At 38.5% G+C, this 13,645-nt stretch overlaps 1 protein-coding gene across 2 annotated transcripts in view; it reads right to left on the bottom strand.

The window, feature by feature from the left end:
* The window catches only part of LYRM4 (LYR motif containing 4), a 98,755-nt gene that overhangs the window by 37,172 nt on the left and 47,938 nt on the right, over positions 1–13,645 (bottom strand). Inside the window, exon 3 of one of the 2 annotated variants that reach the window (XR_012994663.1) lies at positions 12,132–12,246. The exons of the other annotated variant lie outside the window; for it this stretch is intronic. The gene's annotated coding sequence lies outside the window, so the exon portion shown is untranslated. The remainder of the gene's footprint in view (positions 1–12,131; positions 12,247–13,645) is intronic. 2 annotated transcript variants of the gene reach the window in all.

Here is a 13,645-nt window from a genome sequence, read left to right on the forward strand (position 1 = left end):
TAACGGTTTTAAGCTATCAAGAAAGCAATTAAAGCAACAGCCACACTACGAAATAAGTCACTTCTACTACAACTAAGATGCTTTTTAAGGAAAAAAAGTGCAGCAGTTCTATACAAAGTATAGCCAGCATGTTTTGCAAACATCAATAAAGAAATCAAAATTTGTGCCCCTGGTGACAGCTGTCTGTTTGACAGTAGCAGGAGCCTTTTCATTTTCCAGTATACCGGGTACTGCTTTACATCAAATATATTTATTAGAACAGCAACAGCTATCTTCTATGTCTGTCTTACCTAAGGAAAAGTATGTAGAAAGCACTATTGTATAACAACATTAGATCCTTGCTGTGCATTTCTGTAGGGGTTTCTTCAGACCACTACAGACCATTAACCTTTCTCTTTGGGTAAGTAATGAACAATGACTTTTCCAACAAAGGAAATCAGCTGTGTTACCAATGGCAACTCCATTTTTAAATACATGCACCAACCCCCTGTGCATGTACTTGTTATATTTTTTTTTTTTAAATCAATTCTGGTATGAAATAAGAAAGGTTCCCTTGGGCTTCACCTTGAGCTGATAATGAACAAACCCTCAGTGAAGCCTAGTCCCAAGGAAGTCTTCCTTAATAGCACTGATTAAAAATAAAATGAAGTTTCTGCTTAGGAAGCAAGATGCATTGCTTCCTGCTTTCCTTCACCAGGGTATCCTGTAATTGGACCAGTGCTAATTGGACACTTCAGCCAAACAGTTTAATTTAAAAAGGGGAAAAAAAAAGACTCCAATTTCCCTTGGTTCCTACCAGAGTTAGTGTCATTTGACAAACACCAATATGCTGAACTGTGAAATCAACACAAGACCTTAATTGCACCGGGGGAAAGCGCAGGAAAACCCTGGTGGGGTCTTTCTTTTTCATTTTACTTATGTACCAGATTAACGTACATCTTCAGGCAGAAACAAAAAAGTGTTTCTTAAAGAACCTGCTCTGATTTAACACGGCTTGTACAATGGTAGGATGGGCAGAATAGGTGCAACTACCACAGGTTGAAAAACATGTCTCTAACATCACTGTGATTCTGTATCTGCACCAAATCATCAACTATAAAACAGGTTAAAATTTTTTGCCTGACATGAGGGCATATCATTTACAAAGGAGGTGGTAAAAGCTGACAGATTCGGGACAGCAAGCTAGAAGAAATGGAGACGTAATTAAAAAGTAGGTTATTTCTTAGGCAGACACTAATTGGGAAAGATTTGCATCTCTCTGGTTTTTGTTTGTACGTTATGGTGGTCAAACCCACATAAATAATACCAGGGAGCTGAAAACCTTAAATAGTCGGGGGAATGCAGTAACAACTAATACTTATTTTTCCTTTCCCACCCTGCTTCATTCTATCCGTTAATTCATCCTTAACCCTTGTGCCCTTAAGTCTTCTCTTCCTTTCATCATTTCTCCTGTTAACAGGGCTTCCTCCTCTCCAAAAGCAGCAGCTGTGAACTACTTCCTTTTAACGTCTCATTTCCAAAACGAACTTCCTCCAAGAAACGGGCATGCACCAGCCCGTCTCAGCAGAACATGTGAGAGCCTTGGAGAGGTGTTGCAGAACAAAGGAGAGCTAGGGGAGACTCTGCCTTGCATCTTCTAATGCTGCTTTTCCCTTTGTACATTTGTATGGCAAAACCACTAAAAAGGATGTACTGAAAACCTGCATCCTACTACTTCCTTCCTTTAATTCCATATATTGGCATTCATAATTAGATTTTATTTATGAAGTTTAAGACAGATTTTATTTCATGTCAATAGCATGATACCCTTTAATTTTCTACAAAATTCTTGTAATATTTTTGTGGCAGCAATATATAGTTGCATAATGCCTCGATGTATTTTATTAAACTTCATTCATACCTCCTTAATATTCTGCATGGAGAAACCAGAATACAGCAAACTGCTGATGGGCTGCATTTCTAAATTCTGTATTGCCTCAAATACTAGCTCAGTAAAGACTTTAAAAAAATCGCAATTAGAAGCCCCAAGAGATCAGAGAGACTGCTATTCTAATCTGTTATGGAAAGACAGATTCAGGAGAAATTTCTGATTCTAGCAGTATAAAATTCACAAGCTCAGAAAGCCCCTCTTTTCTTTTTTTTTCCCCATAGAATAAAATACATAATGCCAACACGTTAAAACAATGTTAAAAATGCATAACCAAAGACACAAAAGATGACTTGACATTTATCTGCTGAATTAAACAGGGCTTACAACACATTTTGTATTTTTACACCTTCTGTCATATAAATATAATTTAGTTTCAATCAACCACTTCTGTATATATGTGAAAGAAGCAGTTCCCACAGTGAACTGCTGGATTCCACATTAATCATTGCTCTGAAAGACCATTTAATTACAGCGAGAATCAAATACATCAGAATATTTCCCAAAAATTGTTCTGCATTCTCCCCAGAATTTTCTGCCATGTCCTGTCTTCGTATGAGACCCCTTGTTCCCTACTAACATTCAGGGAAGCTCTGCCTGTAAAATAAGATACAAATAATTATCAGAAATAGCGTGGCCAGCAGGACCAGGGAAGTGATCGTGCCCCTGTACTCGGCACTGGTGAGGCCGCACCTCGAATACTGTGTTCAGTTTTGGGCCCCTCACTACAAGAAGGACGTTGAGGTGCTGGAGCGTGTCCAGAGAAGGGCAAGGAGGCTGGTGAGGGGTCTGGAGAACAAGTCTTCTGAGGAGCGGCTGAGGGAACTGGGGTTGTTTAGCCTGGAGAAAAGGAGGCTGAGGGGAGACCTCATCGCTCTCTACAACTACCTGAAAGGAGGTTGTAGCGAGGTGGGTGTCGGTCTCTTCTCCCAAGTAACTAGCGATAGGACGAGAGGAAATGGCCTCAAGTTGTGCCAGGACATGAGGAAAAATTTCTTTCCTGAAAGAGTGGTTAAACATTGGAAGAGGCTGCCCAGGGAAGTGGTTGAGTCACCATCCCTGGAAGTATTTAAAAGACGGGTAGATGCAGCACTTAGGGACATGGTTTAGTGGGCATGGTGGTGTTGGGTTGACGGTTGGACTCGATGATCTTAGAGGTCTTTTCCAACCTTAATGATTCTATGATACAGATTTCTGCTATTCAGACTGCCTGGTAACTGTATACACTGGCTACTTCCCCTCTCCAACTTCTTCAAAGTGGTTTGCAGGAGAAAATTACAGAAACATGATAATGTCCAAATATTTGCATAAAGAAGATTTTGAAGATTCCTCCGATTTCCTTCTTCTGTATGTTCAATTCATCATCTTACAACCCAGTATGAAGATGCTGACTGGGCTACCCTCAGCTATAACAGTAGCTTGGACACATCATAGTTTCCCCCAAAAGTTTAAACAGCGAGTGATCCCACAGACCTGTGGACACTGATGCAAACTTTCAACAACAAAGGACCAAAGGAGACCCAGCCACAAATGGCAGACTTCAGAAATATACTTTCAGGGGATTAAAAAAAAAGAAATCCACTGCAACAGGTATATTAGCCATTCCTGTTGTTTACCTATGTATCTGGAAAAGAAAGTATCCTCTGCCCAGCCTTTTTTTGTTGCTTAATTTTAAAAAAGCCAGAAGTCACCTACAAAAACATAGGAAGTGAATACAAATCAGAGGGAAACTATAAAACTTATGCTTTATTAGGTCATTTTGTAGTAACTACCTACAGGTAGTACCTTTTTTTAATTCTAATTTTCAATCTAATATTTTTGCATCATGGTAACATCAACTAATACAATGTAATCTCATACTAAAGATAATGAAGAATAAGTCAAGTTCTTATAAATCAATTGTTCTTTGCGTGAACTTTGTTTAGCGGTAAACATACAATCTCAAAAAAGAAGAAAAACCTTTTTATACACTGGCATGTCTTTAACAAAAGGGATTGCTCTGCTTGGGAATTAAAAAAAAAAAAGTACAAATAATTACTGAACACAGTCCCTATGAGTATAGGTACAATCCCATGAAACGAAATTTTATTGATTTCTCGCTTTACATAACAGTGATGTTAAAATAATTTGTTGTCATGAAGAAAACAAAACAACGGCATCAGGTTGGGTTTTACATTACCCACATTGTCCAGTAACTATTAGATTGAGTTTTTCTCTTATGCTACTTCTCTGCCTAATTTCTTGGTCCTCAGAGATGCCTTTCCAGACTGAAACCATGAAGTAGTTATACAGCACTGATCAACAGAGTGCTGTTAAACAAGCAGTTTCATTTGTTCAGGGCATTTTGGTTGGATTGCTCAGCTGTAATGACCCTCTTGACATAACATTACAGTTCTTGAAAAACACAATTCACTGTCACAGCAGCACTGCTATGCCAACGTGATGACCATTACTGTGAAGAATTCTCCATTAATTTACAATCAGAAACAATCATAGGTTTCACTGTAGGCATCTTATAATGCCACACCAGATCTCTGAACTTGTTCCCATTCAAGTTTGAAGCATATTTTGTTTCAGCCTGCAGAAACCTTTTAGCACCGTTTACCAAGAGCTACATTATAGCTCCATTAACAGGTGTTTTCTCAGATATGGTTAAGGGTTAATACAACTCTATTGCAGAAGGTAAAGCTGACTTAAAACAGCATGTATGTATTCATTGGGCTATGATACATACAAATTTTGCTCATAATAATAAAGAGAATGGGGTAGACTGGGAGGCTTTATTGAAAACTGCTGTTTACTTCCAGGCACACTCTATAAAGCAGAAGACCACTGTTACTACATGTAGAGGATGCAGATTCTCCAAGCAAAATTGAGATCTAAACACAGTAGATGTAAGGCCTAGCAATCTGTGAAGTGAAACACAAATGTTCTTGCAGTACTACAAAAACAGATGCACACACACACAATAACCAACTGCAAAAGATACAAATATTTTTGTGAAGAAAATGACCCTACTTCTGTAAGGGTCACTGGGGATATACGTGGTGGTGGTGGCAGCAGATAATGCAACATTGATAGCTGTGGTGTAATAACCACAGATGGCTTGCACACCTATTAAAAACTTGGGTGATCATCAGCTCACAGCTCAGTGTTGCCAATGGTTTCAATGGATGCCAGATAACAGCAATGAACAAGAGGTTGGTCAAGGAACACACAGCTCTCCCCATCCTTCAAAGCACCTGCCACCCAAAAGGTGATGCAACAGCCTGGACATCGTTAGGAATACCTGCCTGCGTGGACATGACCTATGTGACAGTCATTCCACAGGAGATAATAAATACAACAAATTTCTCTTACACATGCATCATCACAAGGTTAGCAAGCATTTGTCAGGATTCACTGAAAGAACTGTATATAACCTGTGCTATCTTCCTTATCCTACATCAAAGCTTTCCGAAGAGGTGTGCAGAACTAGCTAACTTTCTTGTGCACTGGAACAAACAGTTATGCTTTCTACATATGTGAGGAGCAATATTTTGCTTCTTTGCAGAAGTGCAAAAATAGGCTCAAAGTGATTGTTCAGGGAATTGCCTAATGCGAAGGAGGCACACTTCAAACCCATTTTTAGAAAACAAAAGCATGGCTGTGATTACTTTCCTCACATGGTAAGAATGACATACACTGTTCTTCATTTTTCCCTCCACATATTTATTTTGGAATACGACTTTTCATTCCCAGTTTAGCCTTTAACTGCTTCCTAAGTGTCAAATGGTGTGCTATGGGGAAAGGAGCTTTACGGTAGACTAAAATTCTCAGCCAGCTTCGCCCTTCCCTGGCTGCCTATATTTATAGCCACACCTTACATTACTGAGTCTTGAGCAAGCACGAAGTGCCTGCAGAAATGCTGCTGATTCAGAACTCTTCACCTACAGTGAGACAGCCTGTTACACCCACTTCAAACAGGGGTAGGTGGCCATGCAAGACATATAGCAGGGTAGCAACAAACCTCTGTTATAATTCTTGTTATGGCTTTGGGAATTAACTTTTTTTTTTAATTTAAAAGAACAAGACATTAAAAAGCGAAAAGCTCTTCTCTCACCCACAAGAAAAGACATTCAAATCATATGTAGTGTTATTACTCACTTGAATCAACCATAATGTTCCAACATGTCCTTCCCTAACTGAAATGTCACCTATACTACATACTTCAGAACTGAGCATAATGAGTGAGAGGAATTTTTGTACAGCATTAAGGAAAATGTGACCAAGATTAAAAAGGAAGCAATGAAATTCTGACACCCCTTCCCGAGCTGAGCACTGGCAAAATGCTGCAACTTCCAGAGACATCACTCTTCCACCTAAATGCCAGATTGTAGAGGTATGAATGATGATTGATGCTTCTTCACCAGCTTAAAAGATTCTGGAGTGAGGATGCAATCAGAGGTTTCTGTGATGGAGCAAGTAGAAGTGACATAAAATGCTTGAAGTCCCTCTGGCAAAAGAGGGAAGCAACAGCCAGATGCTGCACCCTCTGAAGGCAGGCATGGGAGTATAACTAGTATTGAACGTAGAGTATGTTATTTTGTCCTTTCTTCCTTCCCATCATAAGCAGCCATGTTCTGCTCTGCTACAGGTATCTAGAGCTACAGGGGATTCAGGAAATTAAATATTCTATATTTAATAGTCTATATTTAATATTCTATATTCTATAACTACTTCTGCTAAATGGATTATCTCCCCTATGCAGTATAAGGCAGATGAACTCCTGCACAGCACAGATGCTAAATGCTTGCTGGAAACTTGGAACAGAACAACACTGAAGGATAAAGGGTTACCTTATCAGCTCTAATACCTGTTGCGATTAGAATTATCTGTATGGTATTTTATGTTTGACTCTCAGACAATATTAAAAGCCAGAAAATATTTGAGTGGAAAACTGAAGATCTAAATAAGCAAAGAAGAAAGCAAACCACGCAAGGAATTAGAAGCCAAAACAAGGCTGAGGATGTTAAGCTTTTACTCTTTCACCTTCTGAGTTTGGGGGGAATGGAGTATTTTTAAAAATGTAAAAATATCTGACAAGTGCATTTATATGGCTATTTATAAAGTTTTAAAACAAACCAAACCCCATCCTCATAACAAATCATACGGGCACAGTATTCTATTAATTCCATTACAGTCATATTGTGAAACAAGTCACCTCTCAAAATGTCTGAAAATAATATTCACACATTATGTGAAATGTGTGATACTTGGCTTTTCGGATTAGGAGATGGAAAATTATTTCAGTTGCATCTACTTACAAATCATTTATTTGTTTTTAAAAGCATGTATAAATAATACAACACTTCATAGGGCTAACATATATTTTCTTAGTTGAGAGAACTATCTGAAATAACTGGAAAGTTTAGTTCTTTGAAGAGATGACTAGTTTCACAATATGACTGAAATGTATGCTACAGGTTCTCTAATGAACAGAGGAATGAGGGTGGGCTATGAATTTTTTTTATGGACATCACATCTCTACGAACACCAAAGACTGATAAACAATCTTATTCTTTTCAATAACTTGTCCGACATGCATTTGCAGTGGGCAACCTGAGGAAGTAGCTTACGTGGAAGGGGGATCTTGGAGTTTCCAGGCAAAGGGCATCTGTAGGACAAGTTTGCTAAATGTGGCATCACCCACAGACAGCTCTGTGATGCTGCAGAGGTTCAATGCCTGTGATCTCTGGACAAGGAACCAACACACCCTGTGCATGCTTCGGATATTCCCAGCAAGCAGCCAGGTGATCTTGCCTGTTACAAGCAGCAGAGCAAAGACTCATGCTGGGCCCCAGGGAGGAAGGGAAGAAGTCACTGTAGGCCACAAGTCGCAATGCCAGAAGAGGACCACATTTAGAGCACTGACAGAGAAGCGATCTGCGAAATGAAAAAAACTGGAGCAAACTGCTGCAGCTCTAATAGGGCAGATGAACATTTTGTGCACTGATGGTGCAAGGGGTTGCACTAATGGTAAGTCCAGCAGGACTGAGTGACAGAAGCATGAAATGCTTTAGCTCCATCTCCTCTGGGCATGACAGAGTTATTCTGCACCAGCTGGCAGGAACAAAGGGGGAGAAGAGTGTTGGCAAATGGAAGAAAGGAACCAGATCTTGCAGTGTTTGTGGTCCTGCTCATCAAGCTGGAAGTGAGCTGGAAGAGTGGCAAGACCTCTGGTTCTTGAATTTCCTTATTAGAACTGACTCAGCTTGGGTAAGATCTCAATTTGCCCCAAGGCTTATGAGCCTCATAAGGTAACTTGCAGGGCCATGAAGTCTCAAAGCAAGGCCAGGAAGGAAAAAAACATTCTTGGGATCCATCTCAGCAGACCAAGACTCACTCCAGCATAGGAGGATGCAAAGTTACTTAAGAAAACACCAACCCTATCACCTTGGTAAGCAGCATGAACACGTCTGAGAATGAGCCGGCAGGAGGTACCTCTGGCAAGGGAGTGGCATTTGATCAGAGACCTAACATCAGATACGCAGCAAGAGCGAGGAGGAGAGAATTGCTCCTCGACTACAAGAAATGGCTGAAAAGGAATAGAAACTGAAAGATCACAGGAGAAAAATCAAAGCAGAATGAAAACAGGACCCCCCCCCCGTCCCCAAACCCTAGCTCCAGCCCAGGGCACTTGAAAGGAACTGCGATGCCCATCATAGAAGTTTTTCTTTGTATAAACTACATCTGTTTATTATTATAGTTACCAACAGGACATTGCTGGGGAATATTTCCCATGGATGATTGCAGTTTTAATAGTACATATAACAGAGTATCTAGAATGCCAATTTTTGTAATGATCACAACAAACGTTTTATGTAAAAAACTGAAGAGTAAAAAATAGTTGTCCGAAATGCCTGTAACTCTGCTAACACCCTCCTGCAAATATCCACACACCACAGACAACATATCAGTGAGAAGACTTCAAGCTTGGAATGAAACAACACTGATGGGAGAAAATAAATGGAAAAAGATGTCCTCTTGCTTTTTTTCCCCTTCACTGCTTTGGATGTACACACTGTCAGGCCTTTGAGCTTTGTTTAATTATTTTGTGCAGGGGACTGGAATCCTCTAAGTGTTTATGTGTGCATGTGAGAGTGTGAACACACGGCAAAATTCAGTAGCTACACAAACAAGTTAACAGGATTTTTAAACTACCAAACCATCCCTCAGCTTCTACTGTTTCAATTTCTCGTTCCTTAAAATTCAATAAATCCAATACCAAACCATTAAGCAATTCTGTATCTGCTTCAATAAACAACATTTGATTGATGATAAGAAGAATGACACGGGATGGTATTACCAAGAAGACCCATGCAGTGCAATATATTTTATCTGTCCTACTGGAAAAAAAAATATTGTTTTACTGAGAACAGTACTTTCTAGAAATGGCAGACCCTCAGAGTGGAAATTCGGGGATGCCATGACTGTATTTGTGACCTGTGTGAGGGCTGCATAGATCTGCTGTTTTTTATCTCCCCCAAGTGGTCAAGTGAGTTTGTAAGTCCGCCTTAGAGAAGTAGCTTCCTCCCTCTCTAAAGCATCTTCTACAGAGTCAGATGAAAAGCCTAGTGGTGGACTAGGAAAACTTTAAAGTTGAACAAAAATTCATTAAGAGGGTATAAAGCACAGGAAACACCCAGTCTCAAAAGTAACTCGGTTACTCCACATATTCCCACATAACCCCTGAATTTAACTCCTAACTCCCTTTCCAGCATACAGGTGACTAAACTACAACTTGAAACAGCACCCATGTTTGACAGTTTACAAGTGGGTTTAATCACCTTGGTAGAGATTTACTAATAATTTATAATCCAATTTGTCTTTGAAATAATTAATATTTCAAGTACCTGACATCAGAGGTATCTGAACTAGTATAATCTCATTGCAATTAATAGCCTCAAACCATCCAGTTGCAATCTATCACTACTTCTCAAACAGCACTGATTACAGTTACTTTCCATTTTTCTTTAATGTCTCCTGTAAATTATAGTAAAAAAGCAGATAACCTTTACCCTTTTAGTTACATGTATGTTTAAAAAGTGGTGAAAAGGGTATGGGAAAAGAGAAGGAAATCCTTACTGTTATTTTAGCTATACTCTAAATCTGTTACAAACATAAATGTGGCTGTAGGCCAGTTTAGACAGGATATAAATGACTGTCCTCCACTTCGCTCTTCTCTTCAATCATTAAAGTTTACTTAATATTAATGAAAAATACTTTATATCCCTGGAAGCTAAAAGCCTCTCTTTATTCACAGAACAATTACACCCCTGGCTGTATCATAAATTACCTACATTGTCAGGACAACATACTTATAACCTTATCTGGAGGACCAATCCTAGATATGAGAGAAGAGATTTGTTTTCATGCCTAATAATTAGTAAAAATGCTTTGCTGTTTATTTAAGTTATAAAGAGTGCTCTTTATTTATGGTTATCAATTACCAGGATCACTAGGAAATCTTTCAAAGCCAGTGAAAAATTTGAAATAGGGAATTTCCACTGGTGTTTCTGCTTACTGCTCACACACGCTGAATTTCCCAAGAGATATATATGCAATTTTGTGATTGATCTTCCCAAAGAAAGGTCTAGCTGGAGGCAGCTGGCTTGGGCTGGGAAAAAGCAGTCACCAAACAGGCATCTTTCTCATTATGACAGGCAAGGGTGGCATTGAAGGTGATATTAAAACACTTTTCTTGCCTTGTCAAAGCTGCCCCTGCAACTGGGATGAAACATGCACAGCTTTCCACAAACTGAAGTTCAAAAGTCCATCTTAACTTCTACTTCCATTGGAAAAAAAAAAAACCAAGCAGACTTTTGTGGAAACGACTTATGAATTACAACTTTGGCTTCAGGTGTAACCTTATGGATCCACTGCTGGTTTATGCCCACAACTTTATTTTTGATTTCTTACAGCAAGTGCTGGATTCTACAACAGCTAAGACTAAGGAGCTGTTTTAGTCAAATTCCCATTCTCACCCTGCAAAAGTTTTCAGAAAAATTCATGATGTTGATTGAAATTCCAGTGTTTATCTATTCCCAAAGCAGTATTTTCTCCCACAAAGTAAAAGCAAGATTCTTCCTAGATCCAATAGAGAATACAGTAAAGACCCATAAATAAAAACATCCTTTTGATTTAAAAAAGATTTTAAATATTTTGAACTTAAGAAATAAGGCTAAAGCAAATACACTTAAAATCTGAAAGCTGACATGGATAGAAATCTCTGCTAAGTACTACTTAAATGTCACTTTCTACACCAAAAATAATCTGTAGCACGTATACCAGAGAGCAGTCATATGATTACTTTTAAGAGGGAACAATGGAAATTACGGGTTTGACAAGCACATACCATGATCAAATAAACATTGCTTTTCTGCTTTGCATAATTTACATATACAGAATTTGCTTTTTAAACAATATCGGCATTTGAAATTTGTTTATATAACAATAAAAATATGCAACATTACTCCTGCTCAAGTTCCCTAGCTCTTTGTGTATCTATACAATAAGTTATCCTTAGTTCTTTGCAGCAGTTGTTGTAAAGTTTCTTTGTAACCAGCTCCTGTGTAAAAGAATTGAGTGCACAGGTAAAAGAACAAAACCAAAAATGAAGTCCTTAACGCACGACTGTTAAGAGTGGCTTTTAGTTCTGTAAACTAAATGAGTCACTGCTGATGCTTGTTAATATGGTAGTAGAAAATAGTATTAGCACTAGCAATTCAGGATAGGTTTGCAGCGATTTCCAACCCATGTCACTGTCCTTCCTGGCCTTCAGCCTTAAGAAAAACCAAATTTGAACAGCAATGGTCAAATACCACCAAAGAGAACAACCACTGGATCTCAATTTGTTCTCATTGCTTACAAGCTGAACAACAGCTGCCCTTTGTGTTTGTCCTTTTGTGTACCAGATACACAAAAGAAAGACCTAATTCTTAATCAGCTGTGTGCCCCAGTATGCACTGTACAGGGGACTTCATGCCCACCGTACAACGAATACTGGGCCATGGAATTGGCTGCACAAACAGTAAGGTGGGTAAGTGGCTTTTTAATATTATTATATTGCGCATTTCTCCTACATAAGTTTTACAATATATCTGTATACAAACTGTGTATAACTTAAAAGCTGTGCAATATAATAAAGAAAAATGCCACTTACCTGACTTTCCATAATTTGGTCTACAAGAATTCAGAGTCTCACTAGTATGCTAAATATTGGGATGTCATAGGAGAGCAAAGAGTCAGTCTTTTGACAACGAAGAATGTCATGTAGCCTAAAAAAAATTACAAAAGGTTTTTGCTTCTCTAAAGGAAAAAACAGACTATATTAATTTTTCTGTTAAGCCAATCATTTAAGTTTTCCTTCCAATGAAACAGAAGGTGTTTCTGCCACTTTCTGCCACTCTTTCACAGGTGTTTCTGCCACTCCACATACCATTTCTATATTCCCTTCAAAAGAGATCCACTAATTTTTCCTAAATGTTTTTCCTAACGTGACTTCTCTGTTGATAAAAAAAGATACCTCCAATACATACACCACTTTCTAAATCTATTTAAACATGTTCAGGGGCAGAAACAAGGGTAAGAAAATTGGAGAAATTTCATAGCCAGACACACAAAATTACTGAAATACTGATATGTAAAATAACAGTGAGCACTCTAAGATCCTCTTAGTGCAATGAAAGCTGAATTGGTGCAAAAAAGTAGGTTCAACTTTCTGCAGAGGTATAACGTACTTTACTTGTACTAATAATCAGGCTAGACAGATACCTAATGCCCAAGTCTACAGCATCCTTTGATAACGTGTAAAGAAACCTCAGGTATAGAACACTGTATGGAACAAAATTCAGCCACCTTCTGACTGAGGTCAACTGAAAGCCAGCTTTACATGTGAGATCAATAAGAAAATGAGTAACATTTCTAGCCTGACACTATCTGTGCAGTGGTGATTGTAAGCTACTGTTGATTCTTCCAAAATAACACTATGGTTTACAATGCTTTGATTTCCTTCTTATTCCAAATATCTCCAATTCAAATAAACAGACCTCTGTCATGTAAAACTGGGTTAGTTGGTTTTTGGAGTAGACTATAGCAATATATTTTCCTATGACATTACACAGTATTCTAGTTAACATTTCCCGACTCCTGCATGAAGTCCAGTTTTGCAAAGAAATGTGCCAGTGAAATAACAAAGGCTGGACTTTAGATTCATATACAATTCTACACAAGTTCACAACAGAATTAAGATTAAAATATTACTCAGTATTAAACAACCAGAAAACCCCCATTGTGCCTCTGTACTGTCTGGCCAAAATCTTTCTGCATTTGGTGCTTTTCAACGATAATCAGGAAATTCACTACCAGTGCTCGCAAGTTTTTAGAATAATTTGCTAGGTGCCTATTGCTTATTAGGGTTTCCATCCCCAGAAGCTTAATGGTAGCAGAACTCAAAACTGAGGAAGGACAAAGTAAACTTGAATTTCTTCATAGATTACACAGGAACCAAACCAAACTCTTTAGGACCCTTGAGAACAAATTCAAAACTCACATGAACTTTAAATCCAAACTACTGTAAGCCCTCTAAAGCAAAGTTGAAAATCTAAAAGACATTTCCTAAAAGAAAAATATCCTTACAGCACCCAACACCAAAAAGCATCTTCATATTAAGCGAGC

The sequence above is a fragment of the Aptenodytes patagonicus genome, chromosome 2 (assembly GCF_965638725.1).
Source record: "Aptenodytes patagonicus chromosome 2, bAptPat1.pri.cur, whole genome shotgun sequence".
Taxonomy (NCBI): Eukaryota; Metazoa; Chordata; class Aves; order Sphenisciformes; family Spheniscidae; genus Aptenodytes; species Aptenodytes patagonicus.